Genomic DNA, 13,635 nt, shown 5'->3' on the forward strand with positions numbered 1-13,635 from the left:
AGCTGATTATGCTTTTTGTGTTGAATTCGGTCTTCGTTTTACATTCGGAAAAACCGTCTGCTGCGCCGTTTCAGAAAGGTGGCTTTCATGGAGGGCCGAATGGCTTACCTCTTCGGTGTTCAAAACAAATTTGGATAGTCTTTGCATGGAGGGTCCTTTGATGTCATATACTTCGTTAATTGTTCTTGCTTCGCTGATCATTAGATATGAACAAATCTGCCACCAGTTTCAGTTAAGAAAGTTCAAGTCTAGGATTTTAATAGAGAACAGCAACTTGGACGTCATCTGGTTTAGAAAAACGGTTAACATCAACGTATCCGGTATTTCGGACAACAATGACCAAAAATGGCTGGGAAATCGATCAGTCTTTGTTCTCTCCAGGATAGCTGGCAGAAGACACGTTATTCGAAACGATAAGTTTCTGATGACACCAATTCTTGATATTTTTTTACTCCGACGAGAAAAAGTACGGCAAAAAGCCAACGCTAACTCGATGTGAGTTTTCTCTTAAAGTCATAGGCTGCTCATGCACAAAGTTTTTCCACTACATAATAATATATATAAACGTTTGTCCAATGAGCACTGGCCAGACTGTGAATGAAAAATGTCGGATAGTTTGGGAAATATTTAGGTACACCCTATGCACAAAAATCTCACTATCACTAGGTTTATCCATTGCAATTAGATCGGCTTGTTGCTTTTTTTAGAAATGCTCCGAGTAATTACTGTACAAACGTCATCTACTTACTAGGAATACTCATCAGTGTGTGTCTAATGAAATGCAGACGACTGATCACATGTGTGAATAACTTGCGTCAGTCAGCGTTTAGTCACGTGAATGACACCACATGATCACGTGTGGAAGAGGCATAGCTTACATATACTAGGTAGCTAATTAGTCTTGGGGGCCAGAGCCCAATCCGATTTTCATCAGTCGGTCTATATTGTCAGCAGACATTCATAGAAAAAACTATACACCCCACAGCTGCCTCGCTGCATTCAAAATAGGTGACGTAGCAAATTCAATCGTATATTAAAAAATGTTTGATTCGTCGTAGTCTAAAATCGTGAGAATATTGATTTAGACAAGCAGTTCTTTTTAACAACACAGTACCGATTCTCGGAATCACTCATCACCAATCACTGATGGTTTGACTAAATTTTTTTCACTGTGTTGAGAGAAGCACGGTATGGCAGTTGAGGACCCCAATCATGGTGCCCTTACATGTTTATACTTAGTACATGTTTAAATAGTTACTCTAATTAATCCCGTCGATCGGATTAACATGGGAGGGGAAGACGTTAGTGACGGTCATCAAATGAACTCCCGCGATTTGATTTCTGTCATTTAGTCACATCAGTCACATTAGTCACATATAGAAGAGTTATCTCGAAAGGGACGATGGTAATTTTTCGGGTATAGATATCCGCTTCCAGGAATAGTGATCGCCAAATACAAGGAACCAGTGAGGAAAGGAATCTCCAGCAAGAGGGCTAACTTATACGATTCACACTTGGTCAATAATTTATCTTCATCAGGACTAAGTCACGTAAATGACAGAAATCAAATCGCGGGAGTTCATTTGATGACCGTCGCTAACGTCCCCCCTCCCATGCTAATCCGACCGGCGGGATTGATTAGATTAACTATTTAAATTGTACTAAGTGTAAACATGTAAGGCTTGTACATACCATCTATGCAGAAGGTCGGTTAGTTCTATCAGTCGTATCTATTCGCATCGGCATAAGTTGTAACGATTAACATGGTTTTATGGGCGCGACTAATGCGTTCCCTACATAGGTCCAATAGCATTATTGGTTTTCGATGTAACCATTCCCGGAACTGTGCTGTGATGTGACTACTGCGTCTTCCGTCTTCATCCAAAATCTTTCCTCCAAATTGATGCGATTTTAATTCTAATATTCATTGTTTTCGACTAATCAAGTGCTGACGTGAACCAAGATGTGCCTATTGGGTATAAATCTCAGTCTCTGGATAGCTGACAGATCGACCAGGATTGGTTTCTCTTCATGACAGTATACACAGAAGCAAAACCTAGAATTTTCCGCCAATAGTTTCTCAGAGGTTGATTCAACTTGCAATTTGGAAGCTTGCGGTCAAAAACAGATATAGAAACCTATTTACTGACATCTAAGTGACCTGAATTCCACTCTCATTGGTACTAATCCTGATAGGAGAGAGCTGGTACGTGTATTGAAAACAGAGTGGTTTTGATGTTCACTGGATCCTCGGTTTCGTAAGAGGAATGCATTAACAACAATGGTTGTGCTCACAGCGAGACACACGGACGCTGGATTACTGGCAAAGAACGAGAAGGAGTAGAGAATTTAGTAGATTAATGTTTAATGAAGCTTACCTAATGCCCATGAGTTGCACACGGGATGACCAATCTCGCCCTTGTTTGATTTCTGGACTAGGACTCGTGATCCACACACTACATTTCACATAACCTGAATTGTGTTTATAGCAGTAGTGGTAAGATCTTCCAAGAACTCATCATCAGTTATCCGTAACACTGGATGAAGTCGACCTAATGTAGGAAGATAACTCCAGTATACACTAAATTTTCCTCCCATCCCAAGGTCTTTACCTTGCACAGATGTTTAGAATCCGTAGAACGGTATCTTCTACCGCAATTGCGTGAAGGAAATCTAATGTTTTCTTAGAGACTGCACAGTCAGACATTTTAGAGAGTTTTACGGCATATTAAATGTGCCCATTCGCTTTCATAGTTAGACTCGAGTAACCTTGAAGCAAGAAAGTTTGGTATGAAAATCGAATTAGATTGTCAACACTGGTGAGAAAACCGTACTTCTGAGCAAGCAGGAGAGCCACTGGCAGTTTGTCCCAAGCCTAACATATTGCTCCATTCAATTCCTTAGAGCCGATGCGGAATGGTAACAAGCGAGTGCTTTCGGGAGTTGTCCACTAACACACTGTCAAGATGGTAATGGATAATCTTCCGGTATAAAAGCAATAATATTGTCAACCTTAGGTTGTTACGTCGAGTCGACATTCATTATAAAGTGGAAGAAACATATTTCAAATTCACTACGCCGTAGAGCGATCGATACGCTGCTGGTCGAATGGTAGATTATGCTACGGCACATAAGTACCCATGTTAAGCAAAACCCGTGATCGAGATTCTCCATAAATAACAGCACCCATTTAACTTTCACTGCAGTTTTTTTTTCAAAGATCCACTCTGAACTGAATAAATGATCTGATTGGCGGACGGCTTCGCCAAATATGGCTTTTAGAATCTGATTTAGACTGGGACGCGTAAAAGGTCCCAATTTACTCTTGTTTTGATTCAAATGCGGGTGACATATTCGCGTAGACGAGCATGAAGGGTTTTAAAGAGGTCGACAGATTTTCCCCACTTGTCAAGCTTTCCTTAAGGGATCCACGGTATCCCCTTTTTACTGATTCCAGGATTTCGACGGCTTCCCCAAACTGTCCAAAGATGGCTGGTTTTGTTCATAATATTGTTCTTGGATTATCTTTGTGGTAAAAAAAGTCCGATGGTGTTAGGATGTCACTTAACCGTTCACATGCAGATGTGCACAATAGCAGACACCAGCCCGAACACAGCTTTAGTGCCTCAAAAAGTCATCTGCAGTATTTGTATGGCACTCTCCTTAGAGGAGTTTCCTTTAGGAAGTGCTCCTTTGTGAAGCGGAAGCTTCATTAAACATATCGTGTCATAATATCTCAAAATATGACGACGTTTAAAATTTTACCACCCAGGGAATGACTCAGTGTACTAATTTAGCGTTAGCATTGCTTCCCCTAAAATGCTTAGCCCTACGCAGGAATAAGTGTAGGGCTTTGAAAAGGCTTCTTTTTTCACGGAGTCAGTGCTACTTTCACAAGCCATTTTTTGATAGAAGAAAACTTTACATTGACATTTAAGGCCTTATTTGTCAGGTCAGCTAAAATATAATTCAGTTCATTCGATTGTCGATCATGTTCGTCGAGCCAATCGAAATACACCCTTGTGTGTGTTTGAGTTTTAGAAGCTGCATAACTGGTGGAAAGCCGGTTGATCTGTTTCGTACTTGTCTACTTCATTTATTGAACATGAAGTTGTAGTTGGGTACTCTCTTTTCTGTAGTTCCCTTCTTTTTCCAGCTACAAATTGTCAACATACGGACTTATCCTACTTGATCCGATTGACCAATTATCAGTCCATTTGTTTTCTATTTTACGTTACTACCGAACGATCACCATTGAATCGATGACTTCCAACCAAAAAGCCACCACCAACTTGTGATGTTTGAAATGAAGGCCTGGTGGCGTCAAATGCTCTCACAGTTAGGACAGACTGGAAGTCTGACTAGGTGAATGAGTTGACAGTAAACGCACAGTCTGGCACTGAAAACGTCGTTAAGACTCTGTATTACTTACTTTAACGTTGTGTCACGTTTCATAGTAACGCTATCATGAACTCTATGGCTCAGACTGTCTCAGACAGAGAGAAGACTGAAAGCATAGAGCTGACTTTACGTGGATCTGACGGAACATTATAGGCATCCGTAATATGCGATGGTAAAGGGAATAACCAAGCAGAAAATGTACGCGATATAATTTCTGCCTGGTGAGCGTATTCATCCCAGCAGGTCGATAATTGTGATCAGTCATCAAGACTCAACAGCCAGTGACATGACGGAGCAAACAAACTGAACTTTACTGCCACTAGTAGGGCTTCCACGCAGTTGTGTTGTTTCGGAGGCGATCAAGCTTCCGGTGGATACGTAAACATATGCGCTGAAAGTGTACGGAGTTGTCGCTATTTAGATTCCTCGAACACATATAAAAATAAACGTGGACCATTGGGGTTATTTTCGTTCCGTTTCAGGAAGTCCGCAATAGGATTATCTCAAAGCATGCTCTTGGAATTTCACAGGATTGTGCGTCTCCAAGATGGTATGCAACTGGCGAAAGATCTTCTTGTGATCTGATACCCTAGGTCTGTGTTTTAAGGCTAATGACATCTCTTTTAGCCACTCTGTCAATCCGTCCGAACGATTTATTGCATTTGTGTCTGCAAGTATTGAATCCGAGGAGTTGGCTATTTTAAGGAGATGTGATAAAACATGCTATCGCGTATTCCGTTTAGTCTACTTCTTCCGTGAACAGAGTATCTCCTGTTTTGTTGTGACCTCTCTATTGTTGTCCCTTCTACCAGTTCTACCGCCTGTTGAAGTTATGATGATAAGTTGAGATGCTCAAGTTCAGTCATCCTAGGCGCCCTTCTCAGAAGCCAAAGATGCAGAGAAGACCGATGTTTTGCGATTTGAACGCAGGATGATTTGACGTAGCAGTATAAGCACTTGCAATCTGCAATGTTGGGAAGATTATTCAGTTAAATAGTAGATTTGTTAGGTCATGTCCGAGTTGTGCTTCAAGACATCCCAGCTGATCTTTGAGTGTAGATGGAGCAAACGAAATTTCCCCGTCAGTGAGGTGATTGAGCCAATAAACCAAACTCAGCCGGTGCCGCAAAGTAGGTTCACATTTTTCCAGGTGAATGAGTCCCGGAATTCTATTTTCAACAAACCCCATTTCGCGGCCACTGTTCACTGTTAAAAAACCATATCTTGGATTAGCTTCCAACAAGATGGAACAACAGAAACGTTTACGTGCTCAAACACTAATAACGTGGCCTCAACTAAAGCTCTGATGAATGAACCTGTCTGTCCTTTGTTCCTGACACTTACGAAGTTTTCATTGAACGGAACTATGAAAGACTTTACAGTTGGCTTCATTATTAGAAGGATTAGAAGAAATGCAATTCTACCAAACGAATGCGTCAAAGTACATCTTATCAGAAACTTATAAGAGAAGATATCAACTATTGTGCCTCTAACGTCAATCAGCAAGTCAAGCTTTATCCAGCGGAATACATATGGTTAGGGTGGGTGAAACGACCAATGAAAGATATTTTCTGCAACTCAAATATTTGAAGCACGTGAAATGCGGAGAATGCGGAGATTTAGTAAACTCACCCATCACGTCGGACTTTCCAAGGGTATTTCCAATCATTGTAGGGCGATATCGCGCGTAATTTCACCAATCTAACCACAAATGCTGTCGAATAAACTTATGGGTTAGTAGCCGAATCACTACATCTTAGTAACTCTCAGAACAGTCCTTTCGGTGAACATTCAGCTGATATCCTACGTTGCCAAAGTCATACCATAATAAATTTCTTTTTGACAATAATTTCAATAAAACTATCAGTGGAGGTAAAAAAATCCAACAGATCAGCGTCTAGCCCCGTCTAGTTCCTCAGCTTGCACACTTTGAAAAGATCAGAACTTGACTTCGTCTTACCCGGTACTTCTGACAGTTGGTTGTACACTATCATAATTTCACTCCTGCGTGAGTTATACGTTATTATTCATTACATCCAAGCGAAAGGTGTGATCAAACAGGCTTATCCCACGGAAGACAGACTAAATTAGACCAAACTGTACTGACTAATATTTTCGTGATTGCGCGACACACTTCTAAAACCATTTTGAGGGCTGATCTATAACTCACCTGCCCACCAAAATGAGGTTGACGTATTACAACTATGAGGTTCACGACGTGTTTTTATTGATCGCTGTTTTGGAAGCCTAATCCACGAAATAGCATGATGAGGCAATGATAAAATGTGACAACCTTGCGTGACTAACACCATGGATAGTAGAAATAAAATCGCATCACAGCGATCAAGGATGTTTCCTGTATTATGCTATCGGATGCCGGCTTGACTACCACCTGATGAAACTCTGGACAACCTGGACACACTGTGATACACACCAACGACAAACTTCGGCCGAATGTGCTCCTTATTTATCGGTGGAATATGCACATACAATATTCTAGCATTACAGAATATTTTTTTTATCAGCTGCATACAAACTCCTTTGGGGAAAAACGTGTCCAGAAAAATACATAAGCTGAGAGTGACGACGTGTTTGCGCTGGTGGGTATCGATCTGCTTAATAGCATAAGCATACAAGCGTCCTAAGGTAACAGTCGGGACGATATCGATCGATTCGAGGAGTATAACAGCGTAATGAACTCTCGCGTCCAGAAACTGGGACAGGTTGCAGCCGTTCGCGTTGTAAATCAGGCGCTGTGTTGCGACATTCGTGTGACGCATCTGAGATGTACCACACAATTTGTTTAATTTTTGCAACCAGTCCTGCAATAAACTTATCATGCCTTTGTAAAAAGGTGGGCGAACTGACTAATATCCACTGCGAAGACCAGACCAGACAATCACTGCACTATTTGATGAATTTTACAAATTAAAATTTTGGATTTTTAAAATGCGTAATAATTTCGAGACAAACGAGTTACTTATTAAATATCTGATTATCCAATAAATTAATCCTAACCGGATACCTCGTTTACTTGGTTCAATCCATTTACTAACGGTTGAACAATGGATGAAATCCTTTACCAATCGAACATTTCATAGAAAATACTGATGCGCTGTATGAATTATCCTGTGTCAACGGCCTGACCATAGACTGGCAAACAAAATCATTACCCACGTCATGTACCAAGATAACCACAGAAAGACTGTCGGTGCGCAAGATCTTCGAAAATAATTACCAATCGATGACCAACGTCATTTGGTTTCCCTTTCAATTTCGCGTGGTTGTAGTTGAACGCATTCGATTGGTTTTTTGTCAAAAGACCATTTGTTGTAAAAGCAAAGACTGTTACTGGGACGAAAAAGATGGAATTCCCATCCCTTTAAAACAAACCATTATAAGTGAGCCTCATCAGAAGTCATCAGAACCAACCAAAAGTACTATCCCTGGACTATAGTACTCTTCGGAAGATAAAATACCGAAATTTATCATGGATTTCAAGGTGGAGAGGAAGTTTTTTCTGTACTTTAAGTAAACTACACAAGTACAAAGCCTGGCTTAACGCTGTCAGCTTGTCAAGCTTCAGGACTACAAATATCACACGGGCTACGTTGGCTGGAACTCAGTTCCCTAAGATCCAGCCGTGCCCGAAAGCTCGACCGGGAGCAGTTCGACAAAAAACCACGAGTTCTCGTATTGCGAGAAATCCGATTGCGATTTGGTTTTGGAGTGGAGTCCCATCGTTCTCTCTGATAAGACTATGGGAACAGCAAGGCGTTTATCCCAGGTGACCAACATCTGCACAGTTAACGTATCAGCTTTGTGTATTTCTATCAATGAAGGACAGGTTAGAAAAGGTAAGCCATTTAAACCGCACAACTTCAGCATGATGGCTTTTTTCTTCCACAATTATCCCCTCCTACCCCTACCCCAAAATTCATAAAAGTATAAATTCTGCGACTAGCTGTTGGGCTTGTTATTAGCCATCCCTCAGAGTGACTTCCACTTTCTGTTGGACGGTTTCGGTGGTCGAGTTGGCAGTGACTAGTAAACCCGGACGATGCCGGGCCTAGTTGGAATTGATCCAGTGAACGACAACTATGTAAGACCATGAACAGTGTGTGAAGCATTCGACCTCTAAAAACTGGAAGGGATATCACCTGCTACCTAACCACATTCAAGAAATAGATACCAGCACTTATTTGACCATTTTATTTCGCAACCGTAGTGCACTGGTTGACAAATTGATGCGTAAATCTAAATGCAATGATTATCACTCCTTGGCGCATGATGCTTTGCTCGTCGCACTCGGAAATCTGCCATGTCGTCGGCGAACATTGAACTCGTCTAACGCAAATGAGTCAGGAAAATAAAGCGGAAATGTGTAGAGCTCCAACGCAGGGACGGGTGGATGACCATGTCTCAAACACACTTGAAAGTCAATGGCCTCAGGAAGAACATACATTCAGGCAGCTGTTTTGGGTGCATTCACACTGAAGCGAGAAAGCAGACGAGATCGGTTAGATGATAATAATTCATGAACACCCGTTCTTAATTCGAGACAGGCATTCGGTATTCTTCAAAATCCTTCCAGGTCCGGCAAACATAGAGACCCGGAAACGACCCCAAGCATTTTTATTAAATGTTTGCAAAACATCACAATCCATCCTGTTTTCTCCGCAAAACTCTGTTTTTTTGCACCCACGCCTCCAAGGGACTGTTGTTTTCCGCGGTTGCACCGAAGACACCGATTCCCACTGACAGGTAATGCTGCCAAAAAACGGGAGTTTGTTTACCCTGTGGTAAGTCATGCCCTTCCGTACCGATCAGATATAAAACAACATATGCACATTCTTGTATGGTCCGCAAAAATCCATCTGCCCATATGGACTGGTGCAGCGCAGACCGATTCACTGCCGTTCCGGGTCAAAATATTGATTGCTACCGGCATCGTGTTTTTCCTCCGCACTGCCAATCGAATTGTGCTAGGTGTTCCATTATTCGGGACGTCCAATTTCTACAACAAAACAAGAACTTTCTGTTCCTTCACCCTATCCAAAAGGTGGGATGATGATGTTTCACGGATTAGGGTGATACTTACAACAAAACATTGTTACAATTCAATATCTGGCATACTATTTTGATAAAGAGAAGTAAGCAGAAGGCATTTATGGGGTCAGTCACATTAACAGTGAGGCCGGCAATTTGTATTTCTGATTTACTTAGTTTACTACACGTTTCAGACCAGCTTTTTGTTGTACTAATGAGGGTGACGTAGAGAACGGCATCATGATCTTTTAGTGTCGTTTTCGGGACACTGACAAAAAGTTTGGCGTGCATTGATAAGAATTGAGCCAAATAATTTGATTTATTTTATTAGTGTGATAAAGTGCATCATAGGTGGTCTATTCAAGGTATTTTCCCATCGCTTTTGGAATTTATTTTACGCTTTCAGGTTTGTTTTTAGGTGTGTGAGGAACACGTTCTACGGTTGTCAGTCAAGTTATACAGTTCTTCAGAGTAACACGATTTCCCTCAAATTGCTCGAGAATTCTAGTGGTAGAACTGTTTCAATTTGGTGTTTTAAATTACGTTGCTTCATTTTTGGTGAGACTGGTTTCAGGAGAGAAAACATTAAGAGTACACGAATAATCTCTTGTCCCTTAAAGCCTGTTTCAACGAGGAATTTAAAGTCATTGGTTCTGTTCGAGATCACACACGGAAGCCTCACGTTCATTTTAATAAGGCGATAAAAACTCGCTTTGTTGAGATTCCAAGAAACCAGCCTAATACATTACAGCAAATTTCATAGACAGAAATTTGTATACAAAAGGTTATTATGAGTAAACTCATGTAAAATGTAAGAAAGACAACGAGTTCTCACAATTGCGTACAAAATAGATGTTTCTTTGGTGTCACCGTTTCTGTGGTCATCTGCAATCAATCGTCCGCTCAAGAATTTTTACACAATAGAGGTTTTGTGCTGGAGTTGACTGAGAAAGAGAGGGTACTAGGGGGAAGGGGCTAATCACAGTGCGACTCTACTCATAGATGGTCACTATTCCGTTCCCATATCTAGACAAGGTAGAATTGAGAACACCAACCTGAGCGTCGAAGTTGGCCGGCTTCTGAGTCTGATAATTATTGTTAGCTTTTCATGGGTACCAGGCTTGATGTTTCAACTGGAGATAGTTCTATCCACAAAGTGGCTAGTCCCTGAGCGTCGAAGTTGGCCGGCTTCTGAGTTATTAGGAATGGTCTGCTAATTGTTGTTAGTTTTTCATAGGTACCAGGCTTGATGTTTCAATTGGAGATAGTTCTATCCACAAAGTGGCCACTCCTACAAGAACAGTCCATCGTGAATTTCATCTTGACCGTACTTTACCGATATGGATAGCAATGTTTGATCTACTGCTGTTCGGATTCAAGTTCACACTGATATCCTAAATCTCACGAGACCGTCCACCGTACCTATGTGTTTCGGCACAGAGTATACATGTGTATATAATATACAACCAGTTACGAATAAGTAGCAAGAAATTCGTCCCTTTTTCCTCCACTAAGGAAATAACTGCGTATGAATTTACTTGCTCCACGCCACGTTTACAGAGGAATCATCTAGGGCAATAACTATCTTATTGCAGAGTTTTCATTATTTTCTGGTTTTCTGACTTTCATTTGTGCCAAAAAAGGTTGCTTTTGCGAGCTCGGGATTTTGGACCTGAACTGGTCCAGAACCGAAAGCTGATAGATCAGATCATGGCGTTGTGTTCGAATTCGGTGTAGATACCCAGAATGAACTGTGCGGCGTACTTAGTTTTTGAGTAAGTATAACGAACCTTTATGGGACAAAAACTGAGGGACATAAAACAAGAAAAAGAAGAAAGCCCCGGAAGAACCCGAACCCGCGACCCTCAACAGATGCCCGATATACTAAATACATTAAGTAAAGTGTATTAAATCAGTTGCGTATATGTGCTGGCTCAGTTGCTTCAGTTAAACTTAGGATTGCAGAGAGCATTTTACCCGTAAGTGACTTCATATTCAATAATATGCAGCATTCCGTATACTTCAAACCCCCCTCATTTTTCATCCAAGGGCCTCATGACATAACAGTAAACACATATCATAAATCCCCACCAAGTTTGCTAATACCGCTTGATCGCGGCACGTCTCTAGTCATCACTATAATTTGTTCAGACACTCACTCCTTTAGATAAGAATTCGATTTTTGAAGTAAACTTTTGCAGTAGGTATCTATTTCTGAGATGATGACTTTGCAAGTTCTTCAAGTTCCATTGTGCAAACGAACGGGTTTTTGTCGTTACAATATGAACTTTACTGGAGAGTCATCCATTTGGAAAGCACTGCAAAATATGCTTTGCTGGTCAATTAACTAACAAGATGAATAGTTTTGGCCGGCACTGTGTTATGACCGTAGTCGACCTCTCTGAACTGTGTAGCACGGCAAAGCCATAGTTGGTCATTTTTTACCAAGGACATTACAGATGTCCAGGTACTGGTTCAAAAACTTATCACAATCTTCAGATTTCTCATCCCCATACGAACTCATGACTGAATGTTGAGTGAGCGATAGATCATAAAAATGACCTAAAGCAACATAGCCCGGACACTACAGCGTACTGAACGCGAATTGTCAACAACCGTTCACTGTCTTCCGAATCATAGAAAGCAAGCAAACTTGGCCGATACGCTCAGATGTCTAGATTGTTCAGAAATTTTTGTCTTGGAATGTGTTCCCCGTGAATTGATTACCACAGTAGAATGAACCACATGGTTCAGTGCAACAGGCGTTATTCAAGAACCGCGGAAAACCATGACTTCATTAGATTCAGACCGGTGTTTACCGTGAGCTGTACGAGCTGTTCTTTGAGATGTGAATCAGATGCAAAAGGATGATTATGGAATTCTTTTGTCCATAGAAGATGAGAGTGGTGATCAGTATTGATCGATGAGCATGTCTCAGCCTTAGGACTAGTAACACGGCAAACGGAACCAGCGACTGTGACTACAAAATTAAGTGTAGCGACTGCACCAAGGTCCATATAGGACAAACCTCCAGAGAACTACACATCAGAAACGAAGAGTATAGTAGAAAAATAAACAGACTGCCGAGAAATGCAGATGAACGTCAGGTGTTACTGAAGTACTTGGCAATTGGGGAACACGCACTGGACATGAGACAAAAAATAGGTTTAAAAAATGTTGAGGTTTTGAGGCGAGGACTACGGTCCACGTCACAGAGACTGATAGCCTAGGCGGTAGAAATTGCCAAACACCTCGGTGTTGACAGAATAGAAGGCATGGAACTGGCAAGCGTGTGGAGAACTGTTTTGGATCAGTTGAGCTGTCACGTGTTGGATTGCGGTCATCAGAAGGAAGGGTAGTCATCATGTGAATCGCACTTGACCTCAACCCCCCTCAAACTAGATTGTCGGAGCACTCACAACCCCACAAAAATCAAGGAAAATCTACCAATGGCAACCGAAGTGAATCATCAGTTGAAGCACCCTGAAGTGGAAGATTAGCATACCAAACCTGAGTAGAATCGATTTGAAACTCACCGAATCCAGCACGATTATTACAACGACACCAACCGACAAGAGCCGTTAATCGACCTAGTGTGATAATCTGAAGAGGATCGAATTACTGATTAGTTCCCTGTCTGTCTTATAACCTGGCCAATTTGATGACCCGATAACTTGGCCTGATGAGGCTTTTGCGTCAAGAGCGAAGCGTTGCCCAAATAAAAAAAACTACCGATTGTTTATCAGACTGTTCTGACACCGGTACTACCTGTTATGTTCTTACAAATTCTGCTAGTGTAGCCACACAACATGGGGAGTACCTACCAACGATAAATGACCCAAGATGTGTAAAAAGCTGCCACAACCGATGATCATCTCTTATCGAGGGATCTGCTTTCCTCAATCCGCTAAGGCGGTTATTAGACTGGGACTTCCTAAGGTTGCAGTCAATGACTTGTGTTTGCTTGCCATTGTGGGCTCTCTGCGTACTTATGGCACTTTTATGCGTGGCACATGGCGTTGAAGGTACATTTTCGCCATTTAATCTCACACCAGACCCAGTATGACTGACACTTTTTGCCTGATGTGCGAATCTTGACTGCGGTAGCGCACACCGCACCTTGAAGAGCATTCACCATTGTTTGTCCTTTCTTTGGTTGTTGGTCCTTAGACGCGTGTTCCCATA

The sequence above is a fragment of the Opisthorchis viverrini genome, assembly GCF_000715545.1.
Source record: "Opisthorchis viverrini unplaced genomic scaffold opera_v5_365, whole genome shotgun sequence".
NCBI classification, from domain to species: Eukaryota; Metazoa; Platyhelminthes; class Trematoda; order Opisthorchiida; family Opisthorchiidae; genus Opisthorchis; species Opisthorchis viverrini.